Genomic DNA, 22,012 nt, shown 5'->3' on the forward strand with positions numbered 1-22,012 from the left:
GCGGAAATAGCTTAATGGTAGAGCATAGCCTTGCCAAGGCTGAGGTTGAGGGTTCAAGTCCCTCCTTCCGCTCTTGGCTTCGTCGTTTAGTGATAACGAGTGGAGTAGGCAGCGAGTAGAGTGCATAAGCCCCTTTCCTTTAGAGATAGGGGCGAGCAGCAAGCAGCCCCTTGTTTGTAGGGATAAAACCCTGAACTTTCTTACTCGAAATTTAAAAATAAAGGGGAAAGCCAGCAACCTTTTAGGAGTAGGTTGCTGGCGCCGTTGCGCGCTAGCCTTTTCCCTCACTAGTAAAGGGGCTGCTAGTTGTAGCGCGCAGTGTACTAGTGAATAGGAAAAGCAGATTGAGATTACTAATGACGGATGGAGGTTGAGGCAATGAAATTGTTCGGTGCCTCGCCCTTGTCTCCTTCGCCGTAGACTGCAAATGATGGGAATTCTATCGATAAAGAAGAGGCATAGGCATCGCCTCTCGATCCAATCCGTCTTCCCTGGCCTCCCCAACACACTCTTGATACGAAAAAAACCTCCCACCATAACCATAGAGAAGAGATAGAAAGTCTGGGTCTCCTCGATCACCCTTTCCTTTGAACCTGAACTGGTCGAGAGAGATGAACCCGCACCACATTTTTTAACCTTCGAACCGAAACCCCCAACTAGAGATGGAATTCCAGAACCTAAACAACTCAGTTGAGAGCTCCGTGACCGTTCAAGGGAAGGTCCACCAATGATTGATAGGCCATTCCCCCCCCCCTATCCGTCTCTTGATCCCTCATTCCACTAATCCGTTGTTACTGATTCATTCAAGGCATAGACTCCCCACTTCTTTGTCTTATTAGCGCAGGTCTTCGTCAACGATGAAAGCCGCTGAACTTAAGACTCTTTTTGAGAAAGAGGGCTAGGCTAGGCCCAGGGGAGGAGGGCTTTCAGGGACTGGGAGAAGACGGGTGGATTATAGAGCTAAGGTAAGGGCGGATCGAAGGTTTTTCCATTGGGATTGGACATGGACGAGCCTCGACTGGGCCAGCATTGATGAAAAAATGAATAAAATAAAAAAAAATTTATTGATTATTGATTTGACTAGAGGGGCTCCTAGCAGCAAACTTGTATGAAGGGCCCCCATGGAGACGCAGGAGATGCAGGAGCCGCCAGCCGGATCGACCAATAAATGATAGGCCAGAGGGATGGGATCATTCGACTAATCAGAGATCCCTGGCCCTACCTAAGACAGAGATGCCCCTGAAATAGGGGATTGGTTGATCGGAAAGCTCAGGCAGGAGTAGGACATTCCATAAAAATATTTCTGATCCGCTAGCTGGTGGTCCTCTAAAATCCCATTTTTTCATCGACAGGTAGGGTGAATTCTAAGGTTGTTCCTTATTCCGGTTGTAAAGCGGAAGAAGCCATTCTACCTGCCCCACCAGCAGTCCGCGTTTTTGATCTGAAAGGAATTGCAAATAAAAGCAAAAAATTCACTATCTATGGAGTGACTATCTATCCTTAATCTCCTCTTCCCTATCTCCCCCCTTTTTTCCTTTCTCGCCGGCAGGATAATCCATTTCTTTTCTTGTATTGTTTATTATATTATGATTGATCTGTAGAAAAAAGGCACTCTTCCTAATCCGAGTTTGAGATGGAAGAAGACCCAGACGTAGAGTCCCGTCGGCCGGGAAGGTATTTTTCTATTGATTTTTTGACTCCCTTCTCTTCTGGCCGGAAAGCCCTTTCCAGATGGAGTAGTGCATCTCTGTCTTGAAAGCCCGCCCTATAGATAGGAACTCCTATCTCTACTGCCTATCCAACCCGAATCTTCTTTTTCGTGGTGGAGTGCTTCGAATAGGATCCGATCCCATCCCAGCAGTCAAACTCCTTCCTGACCCGGCTCACCTGCCTCTGAAGCTGGAATGCCTTTCTAGAGGAGACTACCCGAAGAATCGAAAAGTTTAAAGTGGGATATGGAATGTGATTGGTAATGGATGGTGGTTATGAAATCAGTTCTGCATCAGATGATGAGCCCATGCGAAAACTTTCTCTTTTATTGGCGCCCGGCTATTAGATTGAGTCGAAAGCCGCATAAAAGTTCCGATTCGAGCGAGAGCCCGGAGGCAAGAACATCTTGATCGAAAGCTCTACTGTTCTGAATAGTGAGAAAGAGTTTTCAAAATTCGATCAGATCAAATCGATCGAGAATCTCATCATCTGTTAGGTGAGCCAACCGACCGATCGAGTTGGGCTGGGCGTCCATGTCACAGAACCTTTCTTCTAGCCAAGAATCCCATTATTGATCGAATCGGGGCGGATCCAATTCATTGGTAAATGAAAAATCTACCCGTTTTAACACTTAGAAAAAAAACCTCGAAAAGGCGAGGCAAGGGGCTCTCCATCTCTAGGAAGATTGTGTCCAGGATCTGGTAATCTAAGCCTTGCTTCTTCTGGTCGGCTCGTATTAGCCTGTGCTTTATTACAGGTAGTCATTCCCCCCGTTCCTTTAGTCTTTTCAACGGTACTTGAATCTTAAGTCGCGGTCATGTCTCGCCCCCCCAGTATACTGACCGGTTCCATGTTTCCCCCGAATTTCATCAGTTCCAGGCTCAAGTGCCTGCTCATCCATCTTCATTCCAAAGGCGAACATTTCCATTGAGTGAGTGTAACTGCTATGGTTTACAGTCAATAGTTCTTAACCAACCCTTTCTCGCGGAGCTTTATAAAGCTTTAAGAGAGAATAGGGAGTAAGGGGGACCCTCGCTTCATTATAAATTTTACCCGGACCTTCTTTCTTCTCCTGCGGAGCCCTGAGAAAGTCACCGGCGGCAGGTTAGTACAGTTCTCCTGCTGCTGATTTGGCCCTGCGCTGATTCAGGAGCTTCTTCTTTTCTTTAGTCTAGGATTCTAAATAATAATCAAATCAAAAGAAACGGCTGGGCGAGAACAAGAAGCGGTCGTCGTCCGGCGGCCGGTAGCTCTACTAAGCGAAGAACCGCTCGCTGCCTTTTCTTCTCTTCGCGAATAAGATGTGCAGGTAGCCTAGGAGAAGAGAAGCAAGCTACCTTCGCCTACCTCCCATCTATATCTATAGGCGGCAATGGTAAGAGCTGGTAAGCATGGTAACAGTATCGGCGGCCGGGAGTCGGCGCTCCGCGTTCTATCTAGGTTCCGCTCTTACGTACGCCCCACCTCACATAGAAGAGGGGGAAGCCCTTCAATAGAAAAACAAACCCGTGTGAGTGGGAGGGGATTGAATCATTCATTCATCGGAAACGTCTTCTTCCGTGATCCATTTCATGTCCACTCTAATTAGTTATCAAAAAGCCTACTTTACAAAGGGAACCGTTGTTTCCCGGGAACCTTGCAACCTTGCGGTTCCCGGTAACCGGCCGTATCGGCCCGGTAACCTTCGTCACCGTCAGTTCCCGCAACCAAGCTTTTTTTTTCTTTCTTTCTTTCTGAAGGACTTGCGGTTCATTACAATTACACCAAAAGCTTTCAGTGAACTATTGAAGCTATCGAGAGAGTACCAAATGCTGACGGTGACGAAGGTTACGTTACCGACTTTCGGGGGACGCGGAGCCAACGAATTCATTCGAACAGCGTAACGAGTCTAAGGTTAAAGAAGCGTTCGCCAACTTTGATAGATATATATAGCATTGCAAGCAAATAGAGCAGAGAGCTTACCCTTTCTTTCTATTAAAGTCGCGAACTAGCTTGTTGTAGTCGGTCCTAAAGGCGGCTAAAGGGAGAACCTTGCTGCTTACTTGCTATATCCCCGCGTTCTTGCACAGCTCGGCTCGTTCTTCGAGCCCTGCTTCTCCTTTCTTTCCCCCTCTCTCCGTTCTATCGTCCAAAACAGGCCGGCCGTATGGAGTATAGCCAAGTGGTAAGGCATCGGTTTTTGGTACCGGCATGCAAAGGTTCGAATCCTTTTACTCCAGATTATGAACACCCGATCGGATCTGTCAAGAACGAGCTGACGACTACAGGGGAAGCGGCTGACTGCAGTCCCTGAGCCTAGCTTGTAGCAAGCCAAAAGTTTTACTTGAACCTACTTTGCTAAGAGAAGAGAAAGAAGGGAAAGACAGACGGCAGAAAGCAATCCCTGCCTGTAAACCAGCTAACCCGCGGAGTTGAACACAAGACTGACTTCGGCCAGGAGATTGATGGAAACGATTTCCCTTTCTTTTTTATGCGTGCCCTATCGCTTAAAGACCCCTACCGGACCGGAGGCTGCCCGCTCGGGTTTATCTGCCTGCCGGGGGAAAATAGATCATCACCTCAAGCAAGAAATAGAACTACAATTCAAAGCGGAACAGCTTCTACTGTCACTGAATACTCCACCTACCTTTCCGAACCCTGAACCACAGATCCTTGAATCCCTTGATATGCTTGAGCGGTTGAACTCCTCTCTCCCCCGAATCAATCGTGCAGCCAGTCTTTAAAGAAATGGAGCCATAGGCAAGAGTGATAGGGGACTTTGCCGGGTGAACGCAGATAGACGGATCAGGCTGATAGGCCCGGAGAGAGTTGCTGCCAAGCCTTTTTTTCTTTTTTTTGGGGCAAGAATCCATCTCGGTTTAAGAATTCACCCAATTGGGACATCCATTCAGAACCTGAAACCATTACCAATGAAAAAAAAGGTGTTAGAAAGGGGCTTCGAAAGAACTCTTAAAAGAAGAAGGATGCAGCGAGCGAGCCTGTTAAGCTGCGATTGAGCCTAAGTCTTTCCAAAAAAAAAGGTAACTTTATTGATAAGTTCCCATAATAATACCTTTCTCATCGAGAATTTACAACACAACTAATGCCCACACCAAACGAGATAACTCAGTTGGCTTAGGATTCGTACTGATCTGGATGGAACATCGGTTCCAGTCTTCTTTCCCGACTCGATTCCTTCCTTTGCATATAACTAGCTAATGCTACTGGGGATGCCCTTGATGGATTCGCACTTCTCTTGGTGGAGTAACTTGCTTAGTTTTTTGACTCCGGGAGGGCTCTTGGTCCTACCAATTACTTGAAGCTAGCTCTGTCAAAGCAGAAAGGACTTTTAAGTCGTCATCAGTGCCACATCGGCTTGATGCCGAATCCAAGACAAGAGCAGATATTCCCCTAAGAAAGGAAATGGGGCCAACAACTCTTACAACATGCTTCCTGTACTTTAAAACTGTCTTGCCCAGATGAGATAAAAAAATATTCGTAACCCCAAGGAAAGAGGCCTGCACCCCTATCCAAGGTAACTGAAATGCCTGTTAGGGAACCCTATCCATTGATTGCCTCGTCTGGAGGACTGACACTGGCTCGCAGGCTTGACTTGCTTGCAGGAACTAAAGTAACTGGTTTGTTTGATAAAAGCAGGAACTGAGGATATCTCTTTTGCCTTAAAGAATCCAATTGCAACTCACACCCCAGGGAAGGCAACTGACTCAGAGGAGGGGTTGACAGATACAGATAACCCACTGGGCACTCGTACTAGAAATATGATGTTACCCTCTGGGGCAGAGACTAGACACTTATTACCTCCTGGTAAAGGAGACTAGGCAGGGAACTGGTCGGGATCAACAGCAAGGGCAACTACTATTTCGATTTAGCTTTCTCCCAATCGCTTACAGGGAATTGGAAATGACTGCAACGGAGGTTTTCTTATAGTAAGGAATTCGCCCGGCTTGCCGATTACACATCAACATAAACGGAGAGACCAATGGCAGCACGTACTTCATCATAAATAGATCTCATATGTTCAGCAAAGGCTTGCTTCTCCATCCTCGCTCACCCTAGCTTCTTGTGGTAAGAAGATCTAAGATATGGTGTGGTTTGGTAACCATAGGCAGCCTCAAAGTTTAATGGTTCGATTCACCTTATTATTATAAGGAAACTCCGCTTGTGGTCAAATTTTTTATTTAATCCCCTCACACGATCGATCTCCTTTAAAAAGAAATGAGCCACGCGTGAGGCATTTGTATCGACTACTTCAACCTTCTTTCACGTTGAACATTGTATTTAGCACGAAGCAATAGCAGCAGATGAAACCTCACTATCAGCAAGTGGAGCCGATCCCCATTCTGCTATTGTAGACTCAGCTGTGCCAAAATCAGCTCTTGAAAGATCTGTTCCGGAATAAGTTGTACCAGCAGTGAGAAAGAGTAACAACGATGAGAAGAGAAAGAGTAACAACGATGAGAGCACCGATGAACGCTATGAGAAGCATTCCACCCAAGACCGATATGAGAATCAGAATGAGAAGACGAGCACCGATGAGAGAAAGAACACATCTTACCTAAATCAGAATCAGAAAAGAAACGATGGAAGTACCTTTGAGAGGAAGAGCACAAAACCAAAAGAATGGTATGAAAAAGAAGATATCATAAATGAAGATAAGAATATCAGAAATGAAGATTCTAATATGGATCCTCCTACTAGAAGGTAGTAAGAATGAGAGAAAGAAAAAGGAAAGAAGGGTTTGAAGACATCTCTCTTCTTACGATCGATATTTCCGACTTTCTTCTCTTCTCTTATGATATTAAGAAACTACTAAGGTTTACACTGACAGGTAAGCAAGCAAGGGGATCCGATTCGGTTGAGAAAGAAAGGGCAAGCAATTCAATGTGGTAAGAAAAAGGTTTACAGAAGGACAAGAAAGAAGAGCTTTCGCACGCACTAGGGATCCGGCTTTCTTCAGTTATTTACCCTTCTTCTGTAAATGGCTTCTCAGCCAGCCTTTCTTTCCCGCAGCTTGCTGCTTTCTTCTATCTTTAGCCCGATTATAAGCCCTAGGCTTAGCTTTCTTCTTCTGGTAACTTCTCAGCCAGCCTGTCTGGCTTTGAACCCCTAACCTTTAGGCCTTCTTTGGCCGGTTTTAGGCCTTATTGAGCCCTATCTTTAGGCCTTATTTACCCTTCTTTCAGCTGATGTAAGAAACGACTTCTCTTTTGGCTTTAAGAAACGACTTCTCTTTTGGCTTTCCTCGTGAACTCAATCTCGCTTAGGAGCCCTTTAGCCTAGCCTGGGTTTACTTTCTTCTGCTGATGTAACTAACTTATCTACGGAACCCTTAGCTACAGAACCTATTGGTAACGCTAAAAAACAGTACTCTTTTAATTACTGATTTCTGTAAATATTGTTTCTGTGTCAATGAAGCTTAGACTAAGCTTAGGTCAGTTGCTTACTGAACACGAACTCCATCTTCTTCAGATGAAAGATAGAGTAGACGCTGTTTTCGGTCTAACCGAATATCCTATTTAATAGAGTCCACGCAGCTACCTTGTCTTACCTAATAGTTAGATAGGTATAATCCTGACATCGGTAAGGTTAACTTACTTGCCAACATTCGTTAATTCATTACTTAAACTGTTACTTTATTCGTTACTTCGTAACTAGCTTACTTCTACACTCTTGACTCGCTTTATTCGACTCTGACTTTATTCCGTAACTTGCATACTTTAATTCGTTGACTTACGACTTGTTTATTCCTTCTTTATTCAACGTAAACAGACTGAAGGCAGCCTTTTCCTTTCCTTCTCTTATGAGATTTCTCAAATTAGAACTACTAAGGTATAAGGTAAGCAATAAGGCAACCTCTTAGCTATGAAGTGTAGCGTATACAATTAAGAAAATAGAGGCTAAAAACGGGTTTTAGGCCTTATTGAGCCCTATCCCTATCTTTAGGGCTTCCCGGCTTATGATCCGATCGATCCCTAGGCTTTAGGCCTTCTTTCATTTACCGGTACTTCTGTAACTCACTTCTCTTCCTATTCTTTTACCGATCTCGATTAGGAGCCTCTAGCCCGGCTTTATGCTTAGTCTTCCGCCTGCCTATTCTGGTTTAGAACCAGAAAGTCTTATCTATCTGGGTCAGGTTTCGATCCGGTAACCTTATCAGACTCCCGATAACGCTTTGGAGCCCTTAGCTTATTTACCCGTGCTTCTGTAAGCTACTTCTCAGCCTTCACCGCTAACTCTTTCTTTTCCCTAGCCAGCTTATGAGCCTTTTCCCTGGCTTGCAGCCTTATTGAACTTAATTACCCTTGCTTTCTTCTGTCTTTACATTAGTTCATTCTTTATCTAATTCTGTAAGTTTCACTTACTTCAAGGTTATGCTTAACACATTTAAGTTGTTCAGTCTCAGTTTCAGTTGAAGAATAGGAAGTAGACTTACTAAGCTTGCTTACTTCAGGGAAAGTCAATTAAATGAAAGATAGAGTAGACGCAGTTACCGGAAAAGAAGTAGTAAGATATTACAAAGTTTGTAATCTGTAAAGAAGGAAAGGTTGACTTACTTGCTTTTTATTCGTTACTTCGTAACTGTTTTGACTTCGACTAGCTTACACTCTGACTTTATTCTTTAACTTCGTTCCGACAGCTATCCAAGCAGGATCTTCTCTTACGATATTAAGAATATCAAACTAGGTGATCTTCACCTTCTTCGGTCGACAAGATCGAAGCTGGAAGTTAGGCGTAAACTATCCATATTCTCTTCTTTGCCAAGAGATCGGGCTACTCCTAAGGTAAGGTAAGGGAAGTGATCTTACCCGGTACCGGTGCCAACATTCTTTGCCTATTCGCAAAGCTATAGCTTTGTTTTGTCTAATCCCATAGGCGTACCCGAACTGGCTCTTTAGCCTTCTTTTTTCTTCTATAAATTAGAAACTTCTCTATTCTGGTTTTTGAATCTCGTAATTCAATAAATAGGGAATATTTAAGATGTGGGCGGCTGAAAAACCGAGTTTTGAGCATGTCAAAGATATGTAGTATTTAATGTATTAAATACTACATTTCTTACCTCCTACCTCTTATCTTAGGTACCAGCTTTCTTCCTACTCCTACCTCTTAGGAACCGGTTTTCTTCTGGCTGCTGTTGAGCCCTTTTCCCTAGCCTGGCTAGCAGCTTTCTTTCCCGGCTTAGGCCTTCTTTAGCTGTTGAACCCTATCTTTAGGCCTATGAGCCCTTTTCCCTCGCTTTAGACCTTCACCTTCGCACATGGCTTCTACCTCGGTAAGAAAATATTGGCTTTCAAAGCCCGGCTGCTTAGGAACCGAACCCGCAGCTTGCTTCTTCTGATAATTACTTAGCTGGCTAATTCGGAAAACTATTCCCTGTCTGGTTTAGATCCGTTAACTCCGCCCTCGGATCACTATCCGTTCACCGTAAACTACTTCGAATGAAAGAAGAAGAGCTAATCGCTTTAATAGCTAATCTCATTCTTTCATTCGATTCCTAACCTAATTACATCGTGCCTAGGTAAATAGAAAATTGCTAGCTTACAAGGCTTTAGTTAGACCGTCCTAGGTAAAGGTTATTTGCTGAGACTGACTTACCGGACCGGATTCAAAGACTTTTCCTTCTTTCTTTATTCATTCCTATTACCCTCGGCTTTCTCCTTTCTTTGCCCGGCTTTAGGCCTTATGAACCCTTGGCTTTCTTCTTCTGCTCTGCTGATGTAACTTCTCAGCCAGCCTTTTTCTTTCGTTACCCTATTCGTTACCCATTCGTAACAAACTTCTCGGTACCTATTCGGTACTCACTTCTCTACAGAACCCATAGCCATAGCGTATGAACCCATAGCTCCGTAACCTGCCAAAACCAGTACTCTTTTTCTTACTGAGATCCGTAAAGAATCTCGTATCTACGATGAGTCAATCTTTCTTACTGATCAATCTAGGTGAATCACATGATTTGTATGTTAAAAAATAGAATATTTTTGATAAAACAGTTTTCTAAACCCCGGCTTTTTTCGATTAAAATCGATTATTTGAGCAAATCAGATATCTTACGAAATTAGCTAGCAGGGTGAAGGTTCAAAAGGTCTTCCCGAGCGGGGACTGCTTTATTTTATTCGAAACCCCGTGTTTTTTCGCTTGAAATGAAATGATCTATTTCTCTTTTTTCGTATGCATGGTATTCGAAATAAGTAAAGAAGTTTGTTCCAGGCTGGTTAGAAGAAAAGGTAACGAAAGCAAGAAATGGGGTAAGAAAAGGTTTACAGAAGGACAAGGACAAGGAAGCAAGAAATAGGGTAAGAAATAGAGAAAGAAAAAGGGAAAGAAGACAGGTGGGAGCGAGCGGAGCGCGAGCAAAGCAAGTTCCAGTGGTGGGTTGTCTTCCTGGTCCCATTTCAGTATCCTGTTGTAGAACGACGCAGCAGAGGGAGTTGTCAGTGGAGGAGTACACGGCTGAATTTTATCATCTTATTTATGATGCGTTGTGATATCATGGAGCCAGAAGAACAGATTTTTCTCGTTACATTGGTGGGCTACGTCCAGAAATCAGTGATGTGGTTCAATTGCAGCCCTATTTGGGACTTAATATTCTGTTTTCAAGGTGGAGAGACAATTAAAAGAAGCACGTGGTAGTAGTTCCAGATCAGCCAATCGAGAGGTTTCTTCTAACCGGGGGAGTTAGATTCTATCTCGCTATGAGACATCCAGTTAGGACGTAACATAGGCCATTTCGCTAGCTCTGGGCACAGAGCACCGTCGGAAAGGACAATCCTCTGGGTGAAGGGCTACTCACATGCCACGTCTCGCCGATTACTGACCCAGCTCATCTTTACCACTGCGATATATGCTATAAATAGGGAGTTGTCTAACTGGTCGAGGCTTAGAGTGGCCGTATTCGACACCTCCTAAGCCTTATCATGACTTTCATTCTTTCTTGTCTACTATTTTCTCTTACGGCTAGTGCGCTATTGGTGTCCGGGCGCTCAGGGGACGGAAGGGCTAAACCTCACCACACCATCCCGAGAAAGAAGATTGAACCCTTCCCCTTCTTGTTTAGAAATCTAGCATTCATCAAGACAAAGACTGAGCTTAGGCACTTCTCGAAGGAGAACAGGAGGAAGCGTGGGAGGCACCCATCTTTGCTTTGAACGAATCGTCTTAGCTGCTACACTAGGAAGAGTCTATTGCTCTTTAAGGCCAAATAGAAAAGAAAAGACTGAATTAGTGAAGTATGGCATCAGTCAAGGAACTGATTGACCTAACTAAGTAGGCGAGTGTGGGATTTGAGGAAGAGAAGGGGAATGAAGCCAATCTTTCCTAATTATATTAAATAGAAAAAGCTCTTTGTGTAAAAATAGGAAAGGAACTCGTACAGTCATGCCAGCTCCGGACAAGGTTCCCGGTCTTTCAAAGCTAGAAGTTAAAGCGGGCATTCATACTTGGATTCTGATTGGAATTCTTTCCAATTCCCTAAAGGGTATTCTGTACCATTTCAGTCCCCAACAATAATTGTAAACCTTTCAAAGCATATCTATTCTAAATATATAGCTTTATATCTATAGCTTTATATCTTATAGAAGATAGATAAGCTTATCAGCTATATAGCTTGGACAGTCAATCCAGTACAGATTCGAACCAGATCCAGATAGTCGGCCCCTCTGTCTATTAGTTCAAGCGGAATCCAATACTATTCTATGGTTTAGCCGTTAGCTGGAATAAGTGTACTCAACCTTCGCCTCGTGGCTCGATCAAGGCGCTATCGCATTATTTGAAAGAGCGACTATCCCGTGCCATCTGTCCTCTTGTCCTACGATGAATAAGGAAAGGCAGTCCCCTACTTCTCATACCTCATCAACCGGCTAGCTTATGCCATCTACCCTTGCTCGGATAAGAGTCCGCCCCTACCTTCACGCCTCAATCGCCATCCTCTATTCCATTATGTATCGCCGCTAGCTCATACCATGTGTCTTTGAACCGCTATTGCATTCCTCCCGGGGTTGAGCAGAGGAAGATCTACAAATAAGAAAGAGTCAAGCCCAGGGTAGGGGTACCAGAGTCCGCTAAGAAGAGAACGACTTGGCTTATACTTATGGAATGCCTCGGAAATAGAAAGACAATGGAGTCCCTGCCAAACTTAGGGCTCGCCTCCCTTGTCAGATTGTGGAGCTGTTCTCCTTCCATCCTCTGGAGACAGCCGGTAGAGAGTCCATGCAGAGGTCTAACGATGTCGGTGCTCCGGGCAACTTGTCCCAAGGTATTTCCTAGGATTAGATACGCATTTGATGAGAAGAATGAGCGAATTAACAGATTTTGATCTGTCAGAGTTCTTGGCAGATGTTTACTATCCTGAAATGGTAGGTCCTTTAGTCCATGGCCGACTAAGTTCTTCTATTGAAGGAGGGGGGAAAAGGCGCATCTTTCCCATTGGTTTTTATGTGATACAAAGGCTGCTTCGCCCATTCCATGACTAGTTGATGAAAGTGTTGTCAATCATTCCAGAAGATGGGACGTGCTCTTAGAAAGGTTTAGGAACTTAAAGAGAGGAGTGAATCTGCTGCAGCCTTTCTTTAGCTTTACTTTAGAGGGGGAGTAACTGAACTTCAAGCTTCCATAAAGCCAGGAAAGGTCAAAGACGCTCGACTAAGCAAAACAGTTGAAGAGTCTCATTCAAAGAGCGGATGTTGCGGTAAAGTCAAAAGAGAGTTCTGAGTTCACAACGTTCGAAGATGCTCTTAGATAGGAGCTTTGGTACGAGATGATCGGGATAGGGCGGCAAGGCAACTTCTCTACTAAAGCAGGAATAAGCTCCACCGGCTAGAGGGACGAGAGAGATGTTATTCGAACGACAGAATGGACGGGCTTAGGGCACGGACAGAATGAATCGCCCGACAGGAGCATCAATGCTCGGACAGATCGATGCACGCACGGGCTGCACGTGAAACGCAGCTAAATGATCGCCCCACAGAGAAAGAAATGCCTAAGAAAAGAAGTCCCCCATTCGTAACTCACTTCTCGGAAGCAAGGTAAGGTAAATCGAGTCTTACGGGAACGAAGGATAAGAAGTTTTCCTATTCTACAGAACCCATTACACCAGACAGAGGCGCCCCATAGGGCTTATACCAGAACTAAGGTAAGGCGCCAAAGGATAGGCTATAAGAGGTCCCAGGTAAGGCAAGAGGGTTGTTTACGAGGTCCCAGAAAAGCCAAGAAATGGGAGGTCACAGAAATGGCTAAAAGGCAAGGCTATAAAAGGCTGGTTACGAGGTCCCGGGTTAAAGGCTGATATATGGCCATCAATTACGGGTAAAACCACCTATTCCTATATGCTTCGCTTCGCTTTATCCCGAGCTAAAGCTATTTCTAGCATTACGTTAGAAGGAAAAGAAAGCTGCTATAGAACGACCTTCAAAGCTATTTCTTCCCGAGCTAAAGATAAAGACTATTTTATTCCTATTATCATAGTAAGAGAAAGTTTACGCAAGGACAAACAACTGTAAGAAGACATCTCTCTTCTTACGATATTTTCTAGTTAGAATACGGGACAAGAAAGGGCTCAGAATTCGGTTGAGAAAGAAAGCTGTAGGGTAAGGAAAGGCGAAAAGGTATGGATGGCTGCGCTGAACACTTTATAAATCCTTCTTTTTTAATCCGTAAAAACACTTTTTTAAGCTAGAAAAACTTTTAGGAAACCCCGTCTTTTTTCGATGAAAATGGACATTTTTATCAAAGAAGATATCTTACGATATTAGCTAGCAGGGATCAGGTATTCAAGGTATCCCCGAACGGGGACTACTTTATTTTATTCGAAACCCCGTGTTTTTTCGCATTCAATGAAATGATCTATTTCTCAAATCTCGTATGCATGGGATTGAAGCTAGCGATAAAAGAGGTTACGCGGGAAAGAGTTAGCACCGATATCCTTGCAGTCCCAGCTAGCACCGATACCCTTGTGTTAAATGTAATTCATTCGTTAGCAATGAATGAGTTTACGCAAGGACTAACCTAAACGAATAGAGTAACGTCCCCGCAGCTACCTTGTCTTAGCTAACTCGAAGGTAAGGTTGACTTGCAACATTCGTTACTCGTTACTTAATTCGTTACTTAATTCGAAGGACTAGCTTTACTTCGAACGTAAACAGACTGTGGGCAGAATCCGTTTACGATCAATAAACCATGTGTTAGGTTCTCGTTTCGGGGGATCTTGGAACATACAAATAGGATTACCCTCCCCCTCCTTCTATCTTATTTACTTCTGATCGTACTCATCTCGACCTGACGTGATTAAGGATACATCACGATTGGGCCTCTATTTCATTCAAATTGAGATCAATAAGGAGGACTTGATGACCCTCCATCTTTTTCCAAAATACGGGCTAGAAAGCCTCAGATCCTTTTCCCGATAAAAAACTATTTCGTTCTCGAACACTACCTAATCGTAAAATGTAAACTAGAAAATGAAAGGTTTAATTGGTTGAATGTGGGGGCCTTCACAATCAAAAACAGCCCATGATAAAGGTGTGTTACAGGCCGCTCCTTTTCATCTTTTTTCTCGTTACCTTGTGTCAAAGCTAGCACCGCTGTTCTTCCTATGGGTTGGCTACACTGTAGTAGACTATCTTTATCTTCGCACCACCCTAGGCTCTTTACCTGTAGTAAGAATAGGTAAGTTCAAGCTCTATTCCGGTCCAGCCCCAATCTCCTTTCCCAACTGCTTCTTTCGAGTTGCATTTCTTCTGCTTGATTCAGAAAGTCAGCTTTCTTCTTCCTTTCTTCCTTTCATCCTTCGAAAAAGCCCTAAAACTAGCATTTTTTACGAGTAAAACTAACCAATTTAGTTGCATTTTATTTATCTTCGATAAAACCGAAAAAGAAGCAAAAACACGGGAAAAGCCTACTTTTTGCTGAGCTTTTTATCTTCTCATTCGAGAAAAAGCTCTACTCTTCTAAGGCCTTTGTGCCCATCTATCTTCTAGTTATTCTCTTCCCGAGACCTCTAGGCTTATGAAACCCTCTAGCCCTGCTTTCTTCTGGCTGCTTAGGAACCCTTTTCTCTAGCCTGCCTATTAGGCTTTTTCACCTCCAAGTCTTCCCTGTCTGCTTTTTCATTTATCACCGGTAACTCTTACCTCGCACAGAGGGAACCTCAGTTAGCAAACAGCAAACTACTACTGAAAGAAGATCTTAGCTCAATAAGCAGCTAATCTCATTCTTTCATTCCCTAATTGTCCCTAGGTAAAGCGTTAGTTGCTATAGGATTCAAAGGTTGCTAGCTTACTATTATCGGATGAAAAGACAGATTCATTGCCATTACCCTCGGCTTTCGAAGAGCTAATAGCTCCTTCTCATTCTTTCATTCGATCTCTAACCGAATTACATAGTCCTAGGTAAATCGTTAGTTGCTAGCTTAGAAGAAAAGGCATTAGTTAGACCGTCCTAGGTAAAGGATTAGTTGTTAGCTTATAAGGCCTTAGTTAGCTTACAAGGCTTAATTGCCATTGCCCTCTTTCTTATAGCCATTGCCTTCTTTCTTCTACTTCTAGACTGGTAAGCTAAGGCATGATCATTCTCTAACTTCGTCAGATGGATAGGGTAGTCAACCTAGGAGCACGGAAGGGGTGAACTAGATGCTCTATTCTATATCTATATGCTATATTGTTACTGTTCGGAAAGCCATATTCTTATAGACAATATTGCAAGGATAACACGAGCAGTGAAAGTGAGAGTAGGCCAAGGGCTGGGAGTTCGATTGGAGTCAATAAAGGGGGGAGGGGTCGAAAAGAAAATGTCCGAGGCGGCTGGGTCGGATGCTCGCAATCATTCTTTCTCTCCCAATGACCAGGAGTCGATCCGATACGATCCATCACTCCCTTTATCAATCGAGCACCTTCTCTAGGCAGCAGGGGCGACCAACAAGCAATCCTTTCGCTCACCGCACTCATCCCATCAGAATGAGGGTTCAGTTCGGATCTTCCTTCAGAGGCGAGGAGAGAAATAGTCTATATAATTTCCACCCCCGGGCACAATAACATAGTAGGTAGCAATTGAGTCTCTTCCGTCTGCCTCTCGGCGCCCGAAAGCGGGGGCAGGGGACGGCATGTCTAGGAATAGCTCTGAAGGTTCGAACCGGTCTTCTCCTCTAGAAGTAGGCCTGTGGGAGGAATCTATCAATCTGTTCCAGAAAGGGAGCGGCCTCGGAAGAAATTAAGTCTGTCCCTTGGTGGCCTCCGTACGTACGGATACCGGTCATTGCCACACCTGTTAGCTTCCCCCCGATCGATGGATACAGAGATTTGTTTGGTCCCCCACTGCCCGATTGATTGCGAATTCGACCTAGCTCCACGCTAATCGATTGAAAGATATCCCCCTTTCCATTAACCACCCATCTCCTGTCATGATCGGCCAGCAATTGATCCCTGAACCCCCATTCCCATCACTGAGTTTAAATCCCAATCAACAGGTAGCCGCAAGGGCTTATCTATCAACAGGGCATTTAGTTCCATCATTAGATCCGTCTATTCGGGGAGCGAGACGGGGCCTTCCCTCTCCAATCTCATTCTCTGGAGAAGGCATCGGGGGAGCAGGGCTAGCAGGAGATGATCCAGGAAGCATTGAAGCGGCTACAGAAGCAGGAGGAAAAAAACCTTACACCATTCCATTTCTTCCAGTCCATGCGATGGGCACCAGTCCTTTGAATCCTCTTTCCTCCGGGGTACCTTGGCCCCTTCAATGAAGGAAAGAAGGAGAAGGGCGGGGGCAAGGAATCCAGAGCGAAGGACAAGCGTTAAGATAATTATATACTATTTCTGTCTTCAAGTGCAAAAGAAATAGCTTGCGTAACAGCTACAATTGTTTCAGCGGGAGCAGTGGTATTGGAAACGTCTTTAGGTCTTAGATTCATTCCTTGGCAGCTACCTTAACCCGAGGATCAAGCTTACCAGAATGCTCCAATTGAAGTAGTTGATCCAATCCTCCCCGACTCATGTATCGGTGATTGACGTAACGACCAGTTCGAGGTGATCGCTCTTTGTGTTTTGGCCCTTGGCCATTCATTCTCATTGGGCGTTAGCCTGTCTGGCGAGGATTTCATACATTGCCATTATTACCTCGTCCCACTTCTTTTTAACGAGGAAAGCCCAAAAAATACAGTTTTATTTCATTGTTTTCATCGAGGTCCATTGTTGTGACTGGAAGAATTGATTCTGAATCGGATGCCCTATCTTCCTTCCCCTTCTTCGGAGTGAGGACATATCCTAATGAATTAGACGACCTCGGAAGGAACCAAGGTCGGTGAGGAAGGTTACTGGCCCACAAGAAAGCTAGAAAGCGGATCTAGACTGAATTGAATCGCGAACTCTTTGGTTGCAGTTAACATAATTACTTGTGAATTCTCCATGCCGTGGAAGGCGAAAGTCATTGTTAACTATTTTCACTCCCAGCTAACACAGATTTGTCTAAACGAATAGAATAGACAGAAGGCAAAGAAGCATGAAATGCAATGAATGAGCTAGCACGGATAGCTTTGTGTTAAAGAAGTGCAAAGATTCGCCTGCACCGCACAGAGTAGGATTCGAAGTAGAATTCGAAGTCCTACCTTTACATTCAACAAGGATAAGAGGAAAGGAAGGGAAGGAGCCGAGGCCAGGAAAGCTATCGCTGGCTCGATAGGGGCAGGAAAGCAGGAAGTCTAGGGCTCAATGTAGGCCTCCCGGTCAATACTGTACTCTACCTCCCTCTTTCTCTTACAGCCAAAAACATCAGGTAAAGAAGAAGTAGATGATTCAAGAAAGCTTACTGAACCTAGATTGCTGAGCAATCTAGATTTATCACTGCCAAAGAATGTTCTAAAATATTTTATTTTAGATAAAAAAGTTGCTAAAAGCCGGGTTTTTTCGATGAAAAAAGATCATTTTAGAAAATCATATATCTTATGATATTAGTTCACGGTCTAACTCTAATGAAGAGAAGTGTAACGAATAAAGCAAGTCTGGTCGGGGGGTCAGGAGATCTGGGCTTGATAGAGCTTAGGAAAGCGGCGGAGGCGGAGGGAGAAAGGTCAGCAAGGTCCGGGGAATCCAACCCCTCCTCTTACACTGGGTACAAGGCAACACTCAACGGAGATAAAGGCTATAAAATCAAGTAGATCGATCCTAACTCACAATTGAACTAGCGCAGGAATGTCACTGGCTAACAAAAGGGATGCCTAATAGAAAGCCCTTATCCTGGGGAGCCAAGGTGTTTAGCGATAAATACGCAGAAGCCGGTAGTGGATCGTCTGCTATCTGGGCAGCCAGCCCAATCGGCATCGGAGAATGCAAAGAATGTGATTAACAGTATAGGACTGAAAGTTAGACCAAGAGAACCCTTCAGATGCAGTCCGATGCGCTTGGTCTCTAGTCTGATCTTTCTTCACTTGACAGGATGGTGGTAAGCTGAGATTCAAGTGGCACTCAAGAAAGTGATTAGTCTTTACGGGAGATAGGGATATTGAATTTCAGATAGTGAACTCGAAACTCAGACTCCAAAGAGCCATCTCCATGCCTATCAGTGATCTTTTTGCCCAAGGGGCGGATCATTGCTTGTTAGCTCGGCAAGGTCAACGCTAGTAGCCCGCTCTAGTTTCTGAGATTGATGTGCGGCTTACAGATACTGAAATTCATGCAGGTGTGGACGAAGTTGACGGAAATCGACCACCTACAACTCCGTTGTTAGGCTTTCCTTGTTCTGTTCATAAATAGAGTTTTTTGGCTGGCACTCGTAGTCTTACGTGTTGGGAGTAATAGGTTTAGGCTTGAGCCTTCCATGGGTGCCGTGCAACAATCGAAAAGTCTTTCCTTTCCAAGTAGGGTAGGCTGACGCATTAGGTTTTCGAAAATAGGTCCTAACTAATGAAATGGAAGCCAATTATGTAAAACTTTCTACATGGCTGTTGACCTTCACAGATCGTCATGGTTCGCTAACACCCACCCGATTTTCTTCCAGCCTTCACGGATGCCTTATGTTGAATGCGCCTAAAAGCGCCAGCTAGTCAGGGGTGTAAGACCAATCATCCTTATCCTATAGTTCCAACATCAACGCCTTAAGCAAGCTTTGCTTTCTGATATTGACGTGCTGCTTACAAAGACTGGGAAAGTACTTAAGGGAAAAAACTTATTTATTAAGTATAATATGTGGGCCCTTGAGCGCCCACTTTGATGGTGATTGCATTCACCTATTCTATCCCCAGTCCCTTGCAATTACGGGTAAACGCTGCTATTTGTTCCGTTAGAACGAGCTTAGAAGCAGCCATTTCTCCCGAAATGAAAGACAAGACCAAGCTATAGGAGACCCCATAACTTAACTATTCTTAGTAGAGGTAAAGAACCTTACCCATTCCATTGTTTTCTTACTAGAGGTAAAGAGCTAGGGTTGGTTGGGTAGTGTTCCGCGCCTGCCTTCTCGATTGCATGTCTTGTGCGAAACTATACTTTCTTAGACTAAGCGTAAGGAGAAGATAAGCAAAAAGCTGTAGTAGAAGAAGATGAAAAAGCAGTAGTAGATTATCAGTCAAAAGAATGAAGTTTCTTACAGAAAGCTTTTGAGCAGAGCTAATACCGAGCTTCGGATACTAGGCTAGCTGTAAAGAAAGAATAGTTGTTTTAGCGAATAGTAGGTTTACACGGCTGTAACGAAACTAAGAATAGTAGTTTGAAAGAAGCAGCTCTAGCCTGCTAGCGGTATGGTATTTCTTCTCACACAGTACCAATTGCTATGAGATTCTCAATCTCATTACATAGAGTGATTCATAAGGAAATGCAAGATTTCGCAAGCAAAACCACTAGAAAGTGTAAAACTTGTCTGATTGGGGGCTAGACAAAGCATCAAATAAGTCAACCTTAGGATCTAATCTGCCAGGTACGAGACTCGTTACGGCCCGGAGTTTATGAGATGCTAGTAAAGGTCTTTCGCTGAAACCGAAAGAGCAGGATAAGTGGCGTAAAACCGGGTGGCCCCACCCTCTTCTTTACTATCGAGCTTCTCAGATCCGGGAAGAAGTAAGCCAACGGCTTTGAGATACGCTTTTTTCGCTAAGGTAAGGCTCCTATGAAAGTTCAAGGTTTACGAAATGTAGTAGCGTAATCGTAATAAAGCCAATAAGGTGATATCGAGCGAGTTGCTTTCTTCTGCTTGCTTATTTACCCTTGCTGGTGTAACTTCTCTGCCTATTCTTTTCTTTTTTCCGTTACACCACTTTCAGACTCCCGATCCCCTGCTTAGACTCTTTCCCGGCTTTCTTCTAAGAAATAGCCATTTCTATACTTTCCTATTCCTATTCTCTTGCAGAAAGAGAAGTTACTTTCGGTAAACCTATCTGGCTTGCTTATAGCTTGAAATCCCATGTTTTAGGCATTTCAAAGAAATAGAGTATGTGAAATACTCATTTCTTACCTTCCTACCTCTTAGGAACAGGCATTCCTTCCCAGCTTAGCCCTTCTATCGCTTATGAACCCTTCTTTCTGTAACAAACTTCTCTGGCTATTCTGGTTTAGAATCAACCATTAACTCTTCCCTGTCTGGGTCTGGTTTTAACCCTTTATTCCCTATCTGGTTTTTAACCAACCGGAAAGTAGTCTTCCCTCTAGGAGTGAACCGTAACCAACTACTACTGAAAGAAGAGCTTTACCCTATTTCTTTCCCTATTTATTCTTTCCTTTCCTATTGCCTCTATTAGTCCCCTTTTTCTACTTTCTATCTCTGAAATACCGTAGGGTAACTAAGAGATATAGTGCGAACTCCGCTTCGTGCTTCGTATCCGAGAAGCACTCAGCTAGAAATGAGAACCTTACACCCTTTCCCCCGATCTCGATTAGGAGCCTCTATCCGGCTTGGAACTTTCTTCTTCTGTAAGAAACTACTTCTCAGCCTATTCGGCTTTAGATCGGATCCGTTAACTCAATCTTCCCATCTTTTTACCTTTCTACTTCTTAGCTGTCTGGTTTTGAACCGTTAACTCTTACCTCGGGGCACTCTCCATGGCTTGATTCTGTCTTTACATCATAAGAAGAAGTAAGAAAAACTAACTTAGAAGTTGATGTTTAACACATCAAAGTTGATGTTTAGGAAGTAGAAAAGTATCTGTTTGAGTTTGATTACGAAGTTTAGTAAATAGAGTTTGATCACGAGGTTTCAGTTTAGGAAAGGAAAAGAAAGGAACTGTAGGGCTTGGCTTAGGGAAGCTTCAATCTCTTAGAGCAGATGCGGCCACTGTAGATGATCCAAATGGGGACTCCTTTCTCTATGAAGCTGTTGGTTGATAGAACTCTGAGGTTCTGTGGTTAGGAGGTAGATCTTGTGCGAGCTAATGAATTAAAAAATGCGTATCCACACCTATCCCCATTGTCCGGCTAGTCTCAAGGGATCGGGCTTAGAACAAAATCCATTTTGGAAGCCTTTTGAGAGCTGCTAGAAAGGAAGAATCCCGCCCGCATCTTCACTTCAGGAAATCGAGTCAGGGACGAAAGAAGGATAAAAGTTACTTCTGGTTCGCGATTCTCTTGTGTTCACATCTCGTTTTCCAATCTTTCAAATTCCGTAACGGTGGCTATAAAGGACATCTAACGGCCGCTAGACCAGAGCTCTTAAGGTCAACCCAACCACAACAGCCGATACGATGAGTTAAGCTAAAACATAGGACAAGCCGGGCTACTTTGCAAGCTAAACACCTAACAGCGGTTACTCCTCCAACAGGTTCTTCTGGGCTACGCTAAACCTTACTGATCAACTCACAAAGATTCTTGACTCATCCTATTGGGAGGCCTAACGACTGCTAATGATTTCATACCTAGCTTCTTGAGGAATTCGGCGTAAGGAGTGCAAACTTCCACTTATTCCCTAGAATAGAAGACATGGAGGCTACCTGTGACTGGCTGAGAGACTTATTTTCCTTGTACCGCTTTCGGGAATAGAATGAATCTTAGTCGACTTCCCCCTGGCCCTAACCAACATGAACTCGGGAATGGAAGATGAACTCCTTCTTGAACTACTTCTTTGTCAGTTGAGTAAGAAAGCAGCTAACCACTAGTTGATTGAGTTCCAGGATCGAACTCTGAACGGGACGTGTAAGGAAGGAAGAACGAGGCATTTGAGGCCGATGAAGAGGGTATTTCTATGCCTTTCTAAGAGAGGTTTCTAGTCCTACCAATACGTGGAGTAGCTCGGTAATTCATATCCCAGCCCCCACCAAGCTCACACCTTAACGTAAGGAAGTTTCCCCACAAAGAAGGTTTTGTGGCTCTCCCAGCTCGCATTTCCTAATCCTAATATTCTTTAC

General features: G+C 44.0%; 1 non-coding gene across 1 annotated transcript; it reads left to right on the forward strand.

Moving 5' to 3' along the window:
• TRNAG-GCC (transfer RNA glycine (anticodon GCC)) lies at positions 1-72 on the forward strand. The gene has a single exon. It is a non-coding gene; the product is annotated as a tRNA-Gly (tRNA).
• Positions 73-22,012: the final 21,940 nt, after the last annotated feature.

This window comes from Euphorbia lathyris, chromosome 2, assembly GCF_963576675.1.
Source record: "Euphorbia lathyris chromosome 2, ddEupLath1.1, whole genome shotgun sequence".
Lineage (NCBI taxonomy): Eukaryota > Viridiplantae > Streptophyta > Magnoliopsida > Malpighiales > Euphorbiaceae > Euphorbia > Euphorbia lathyris.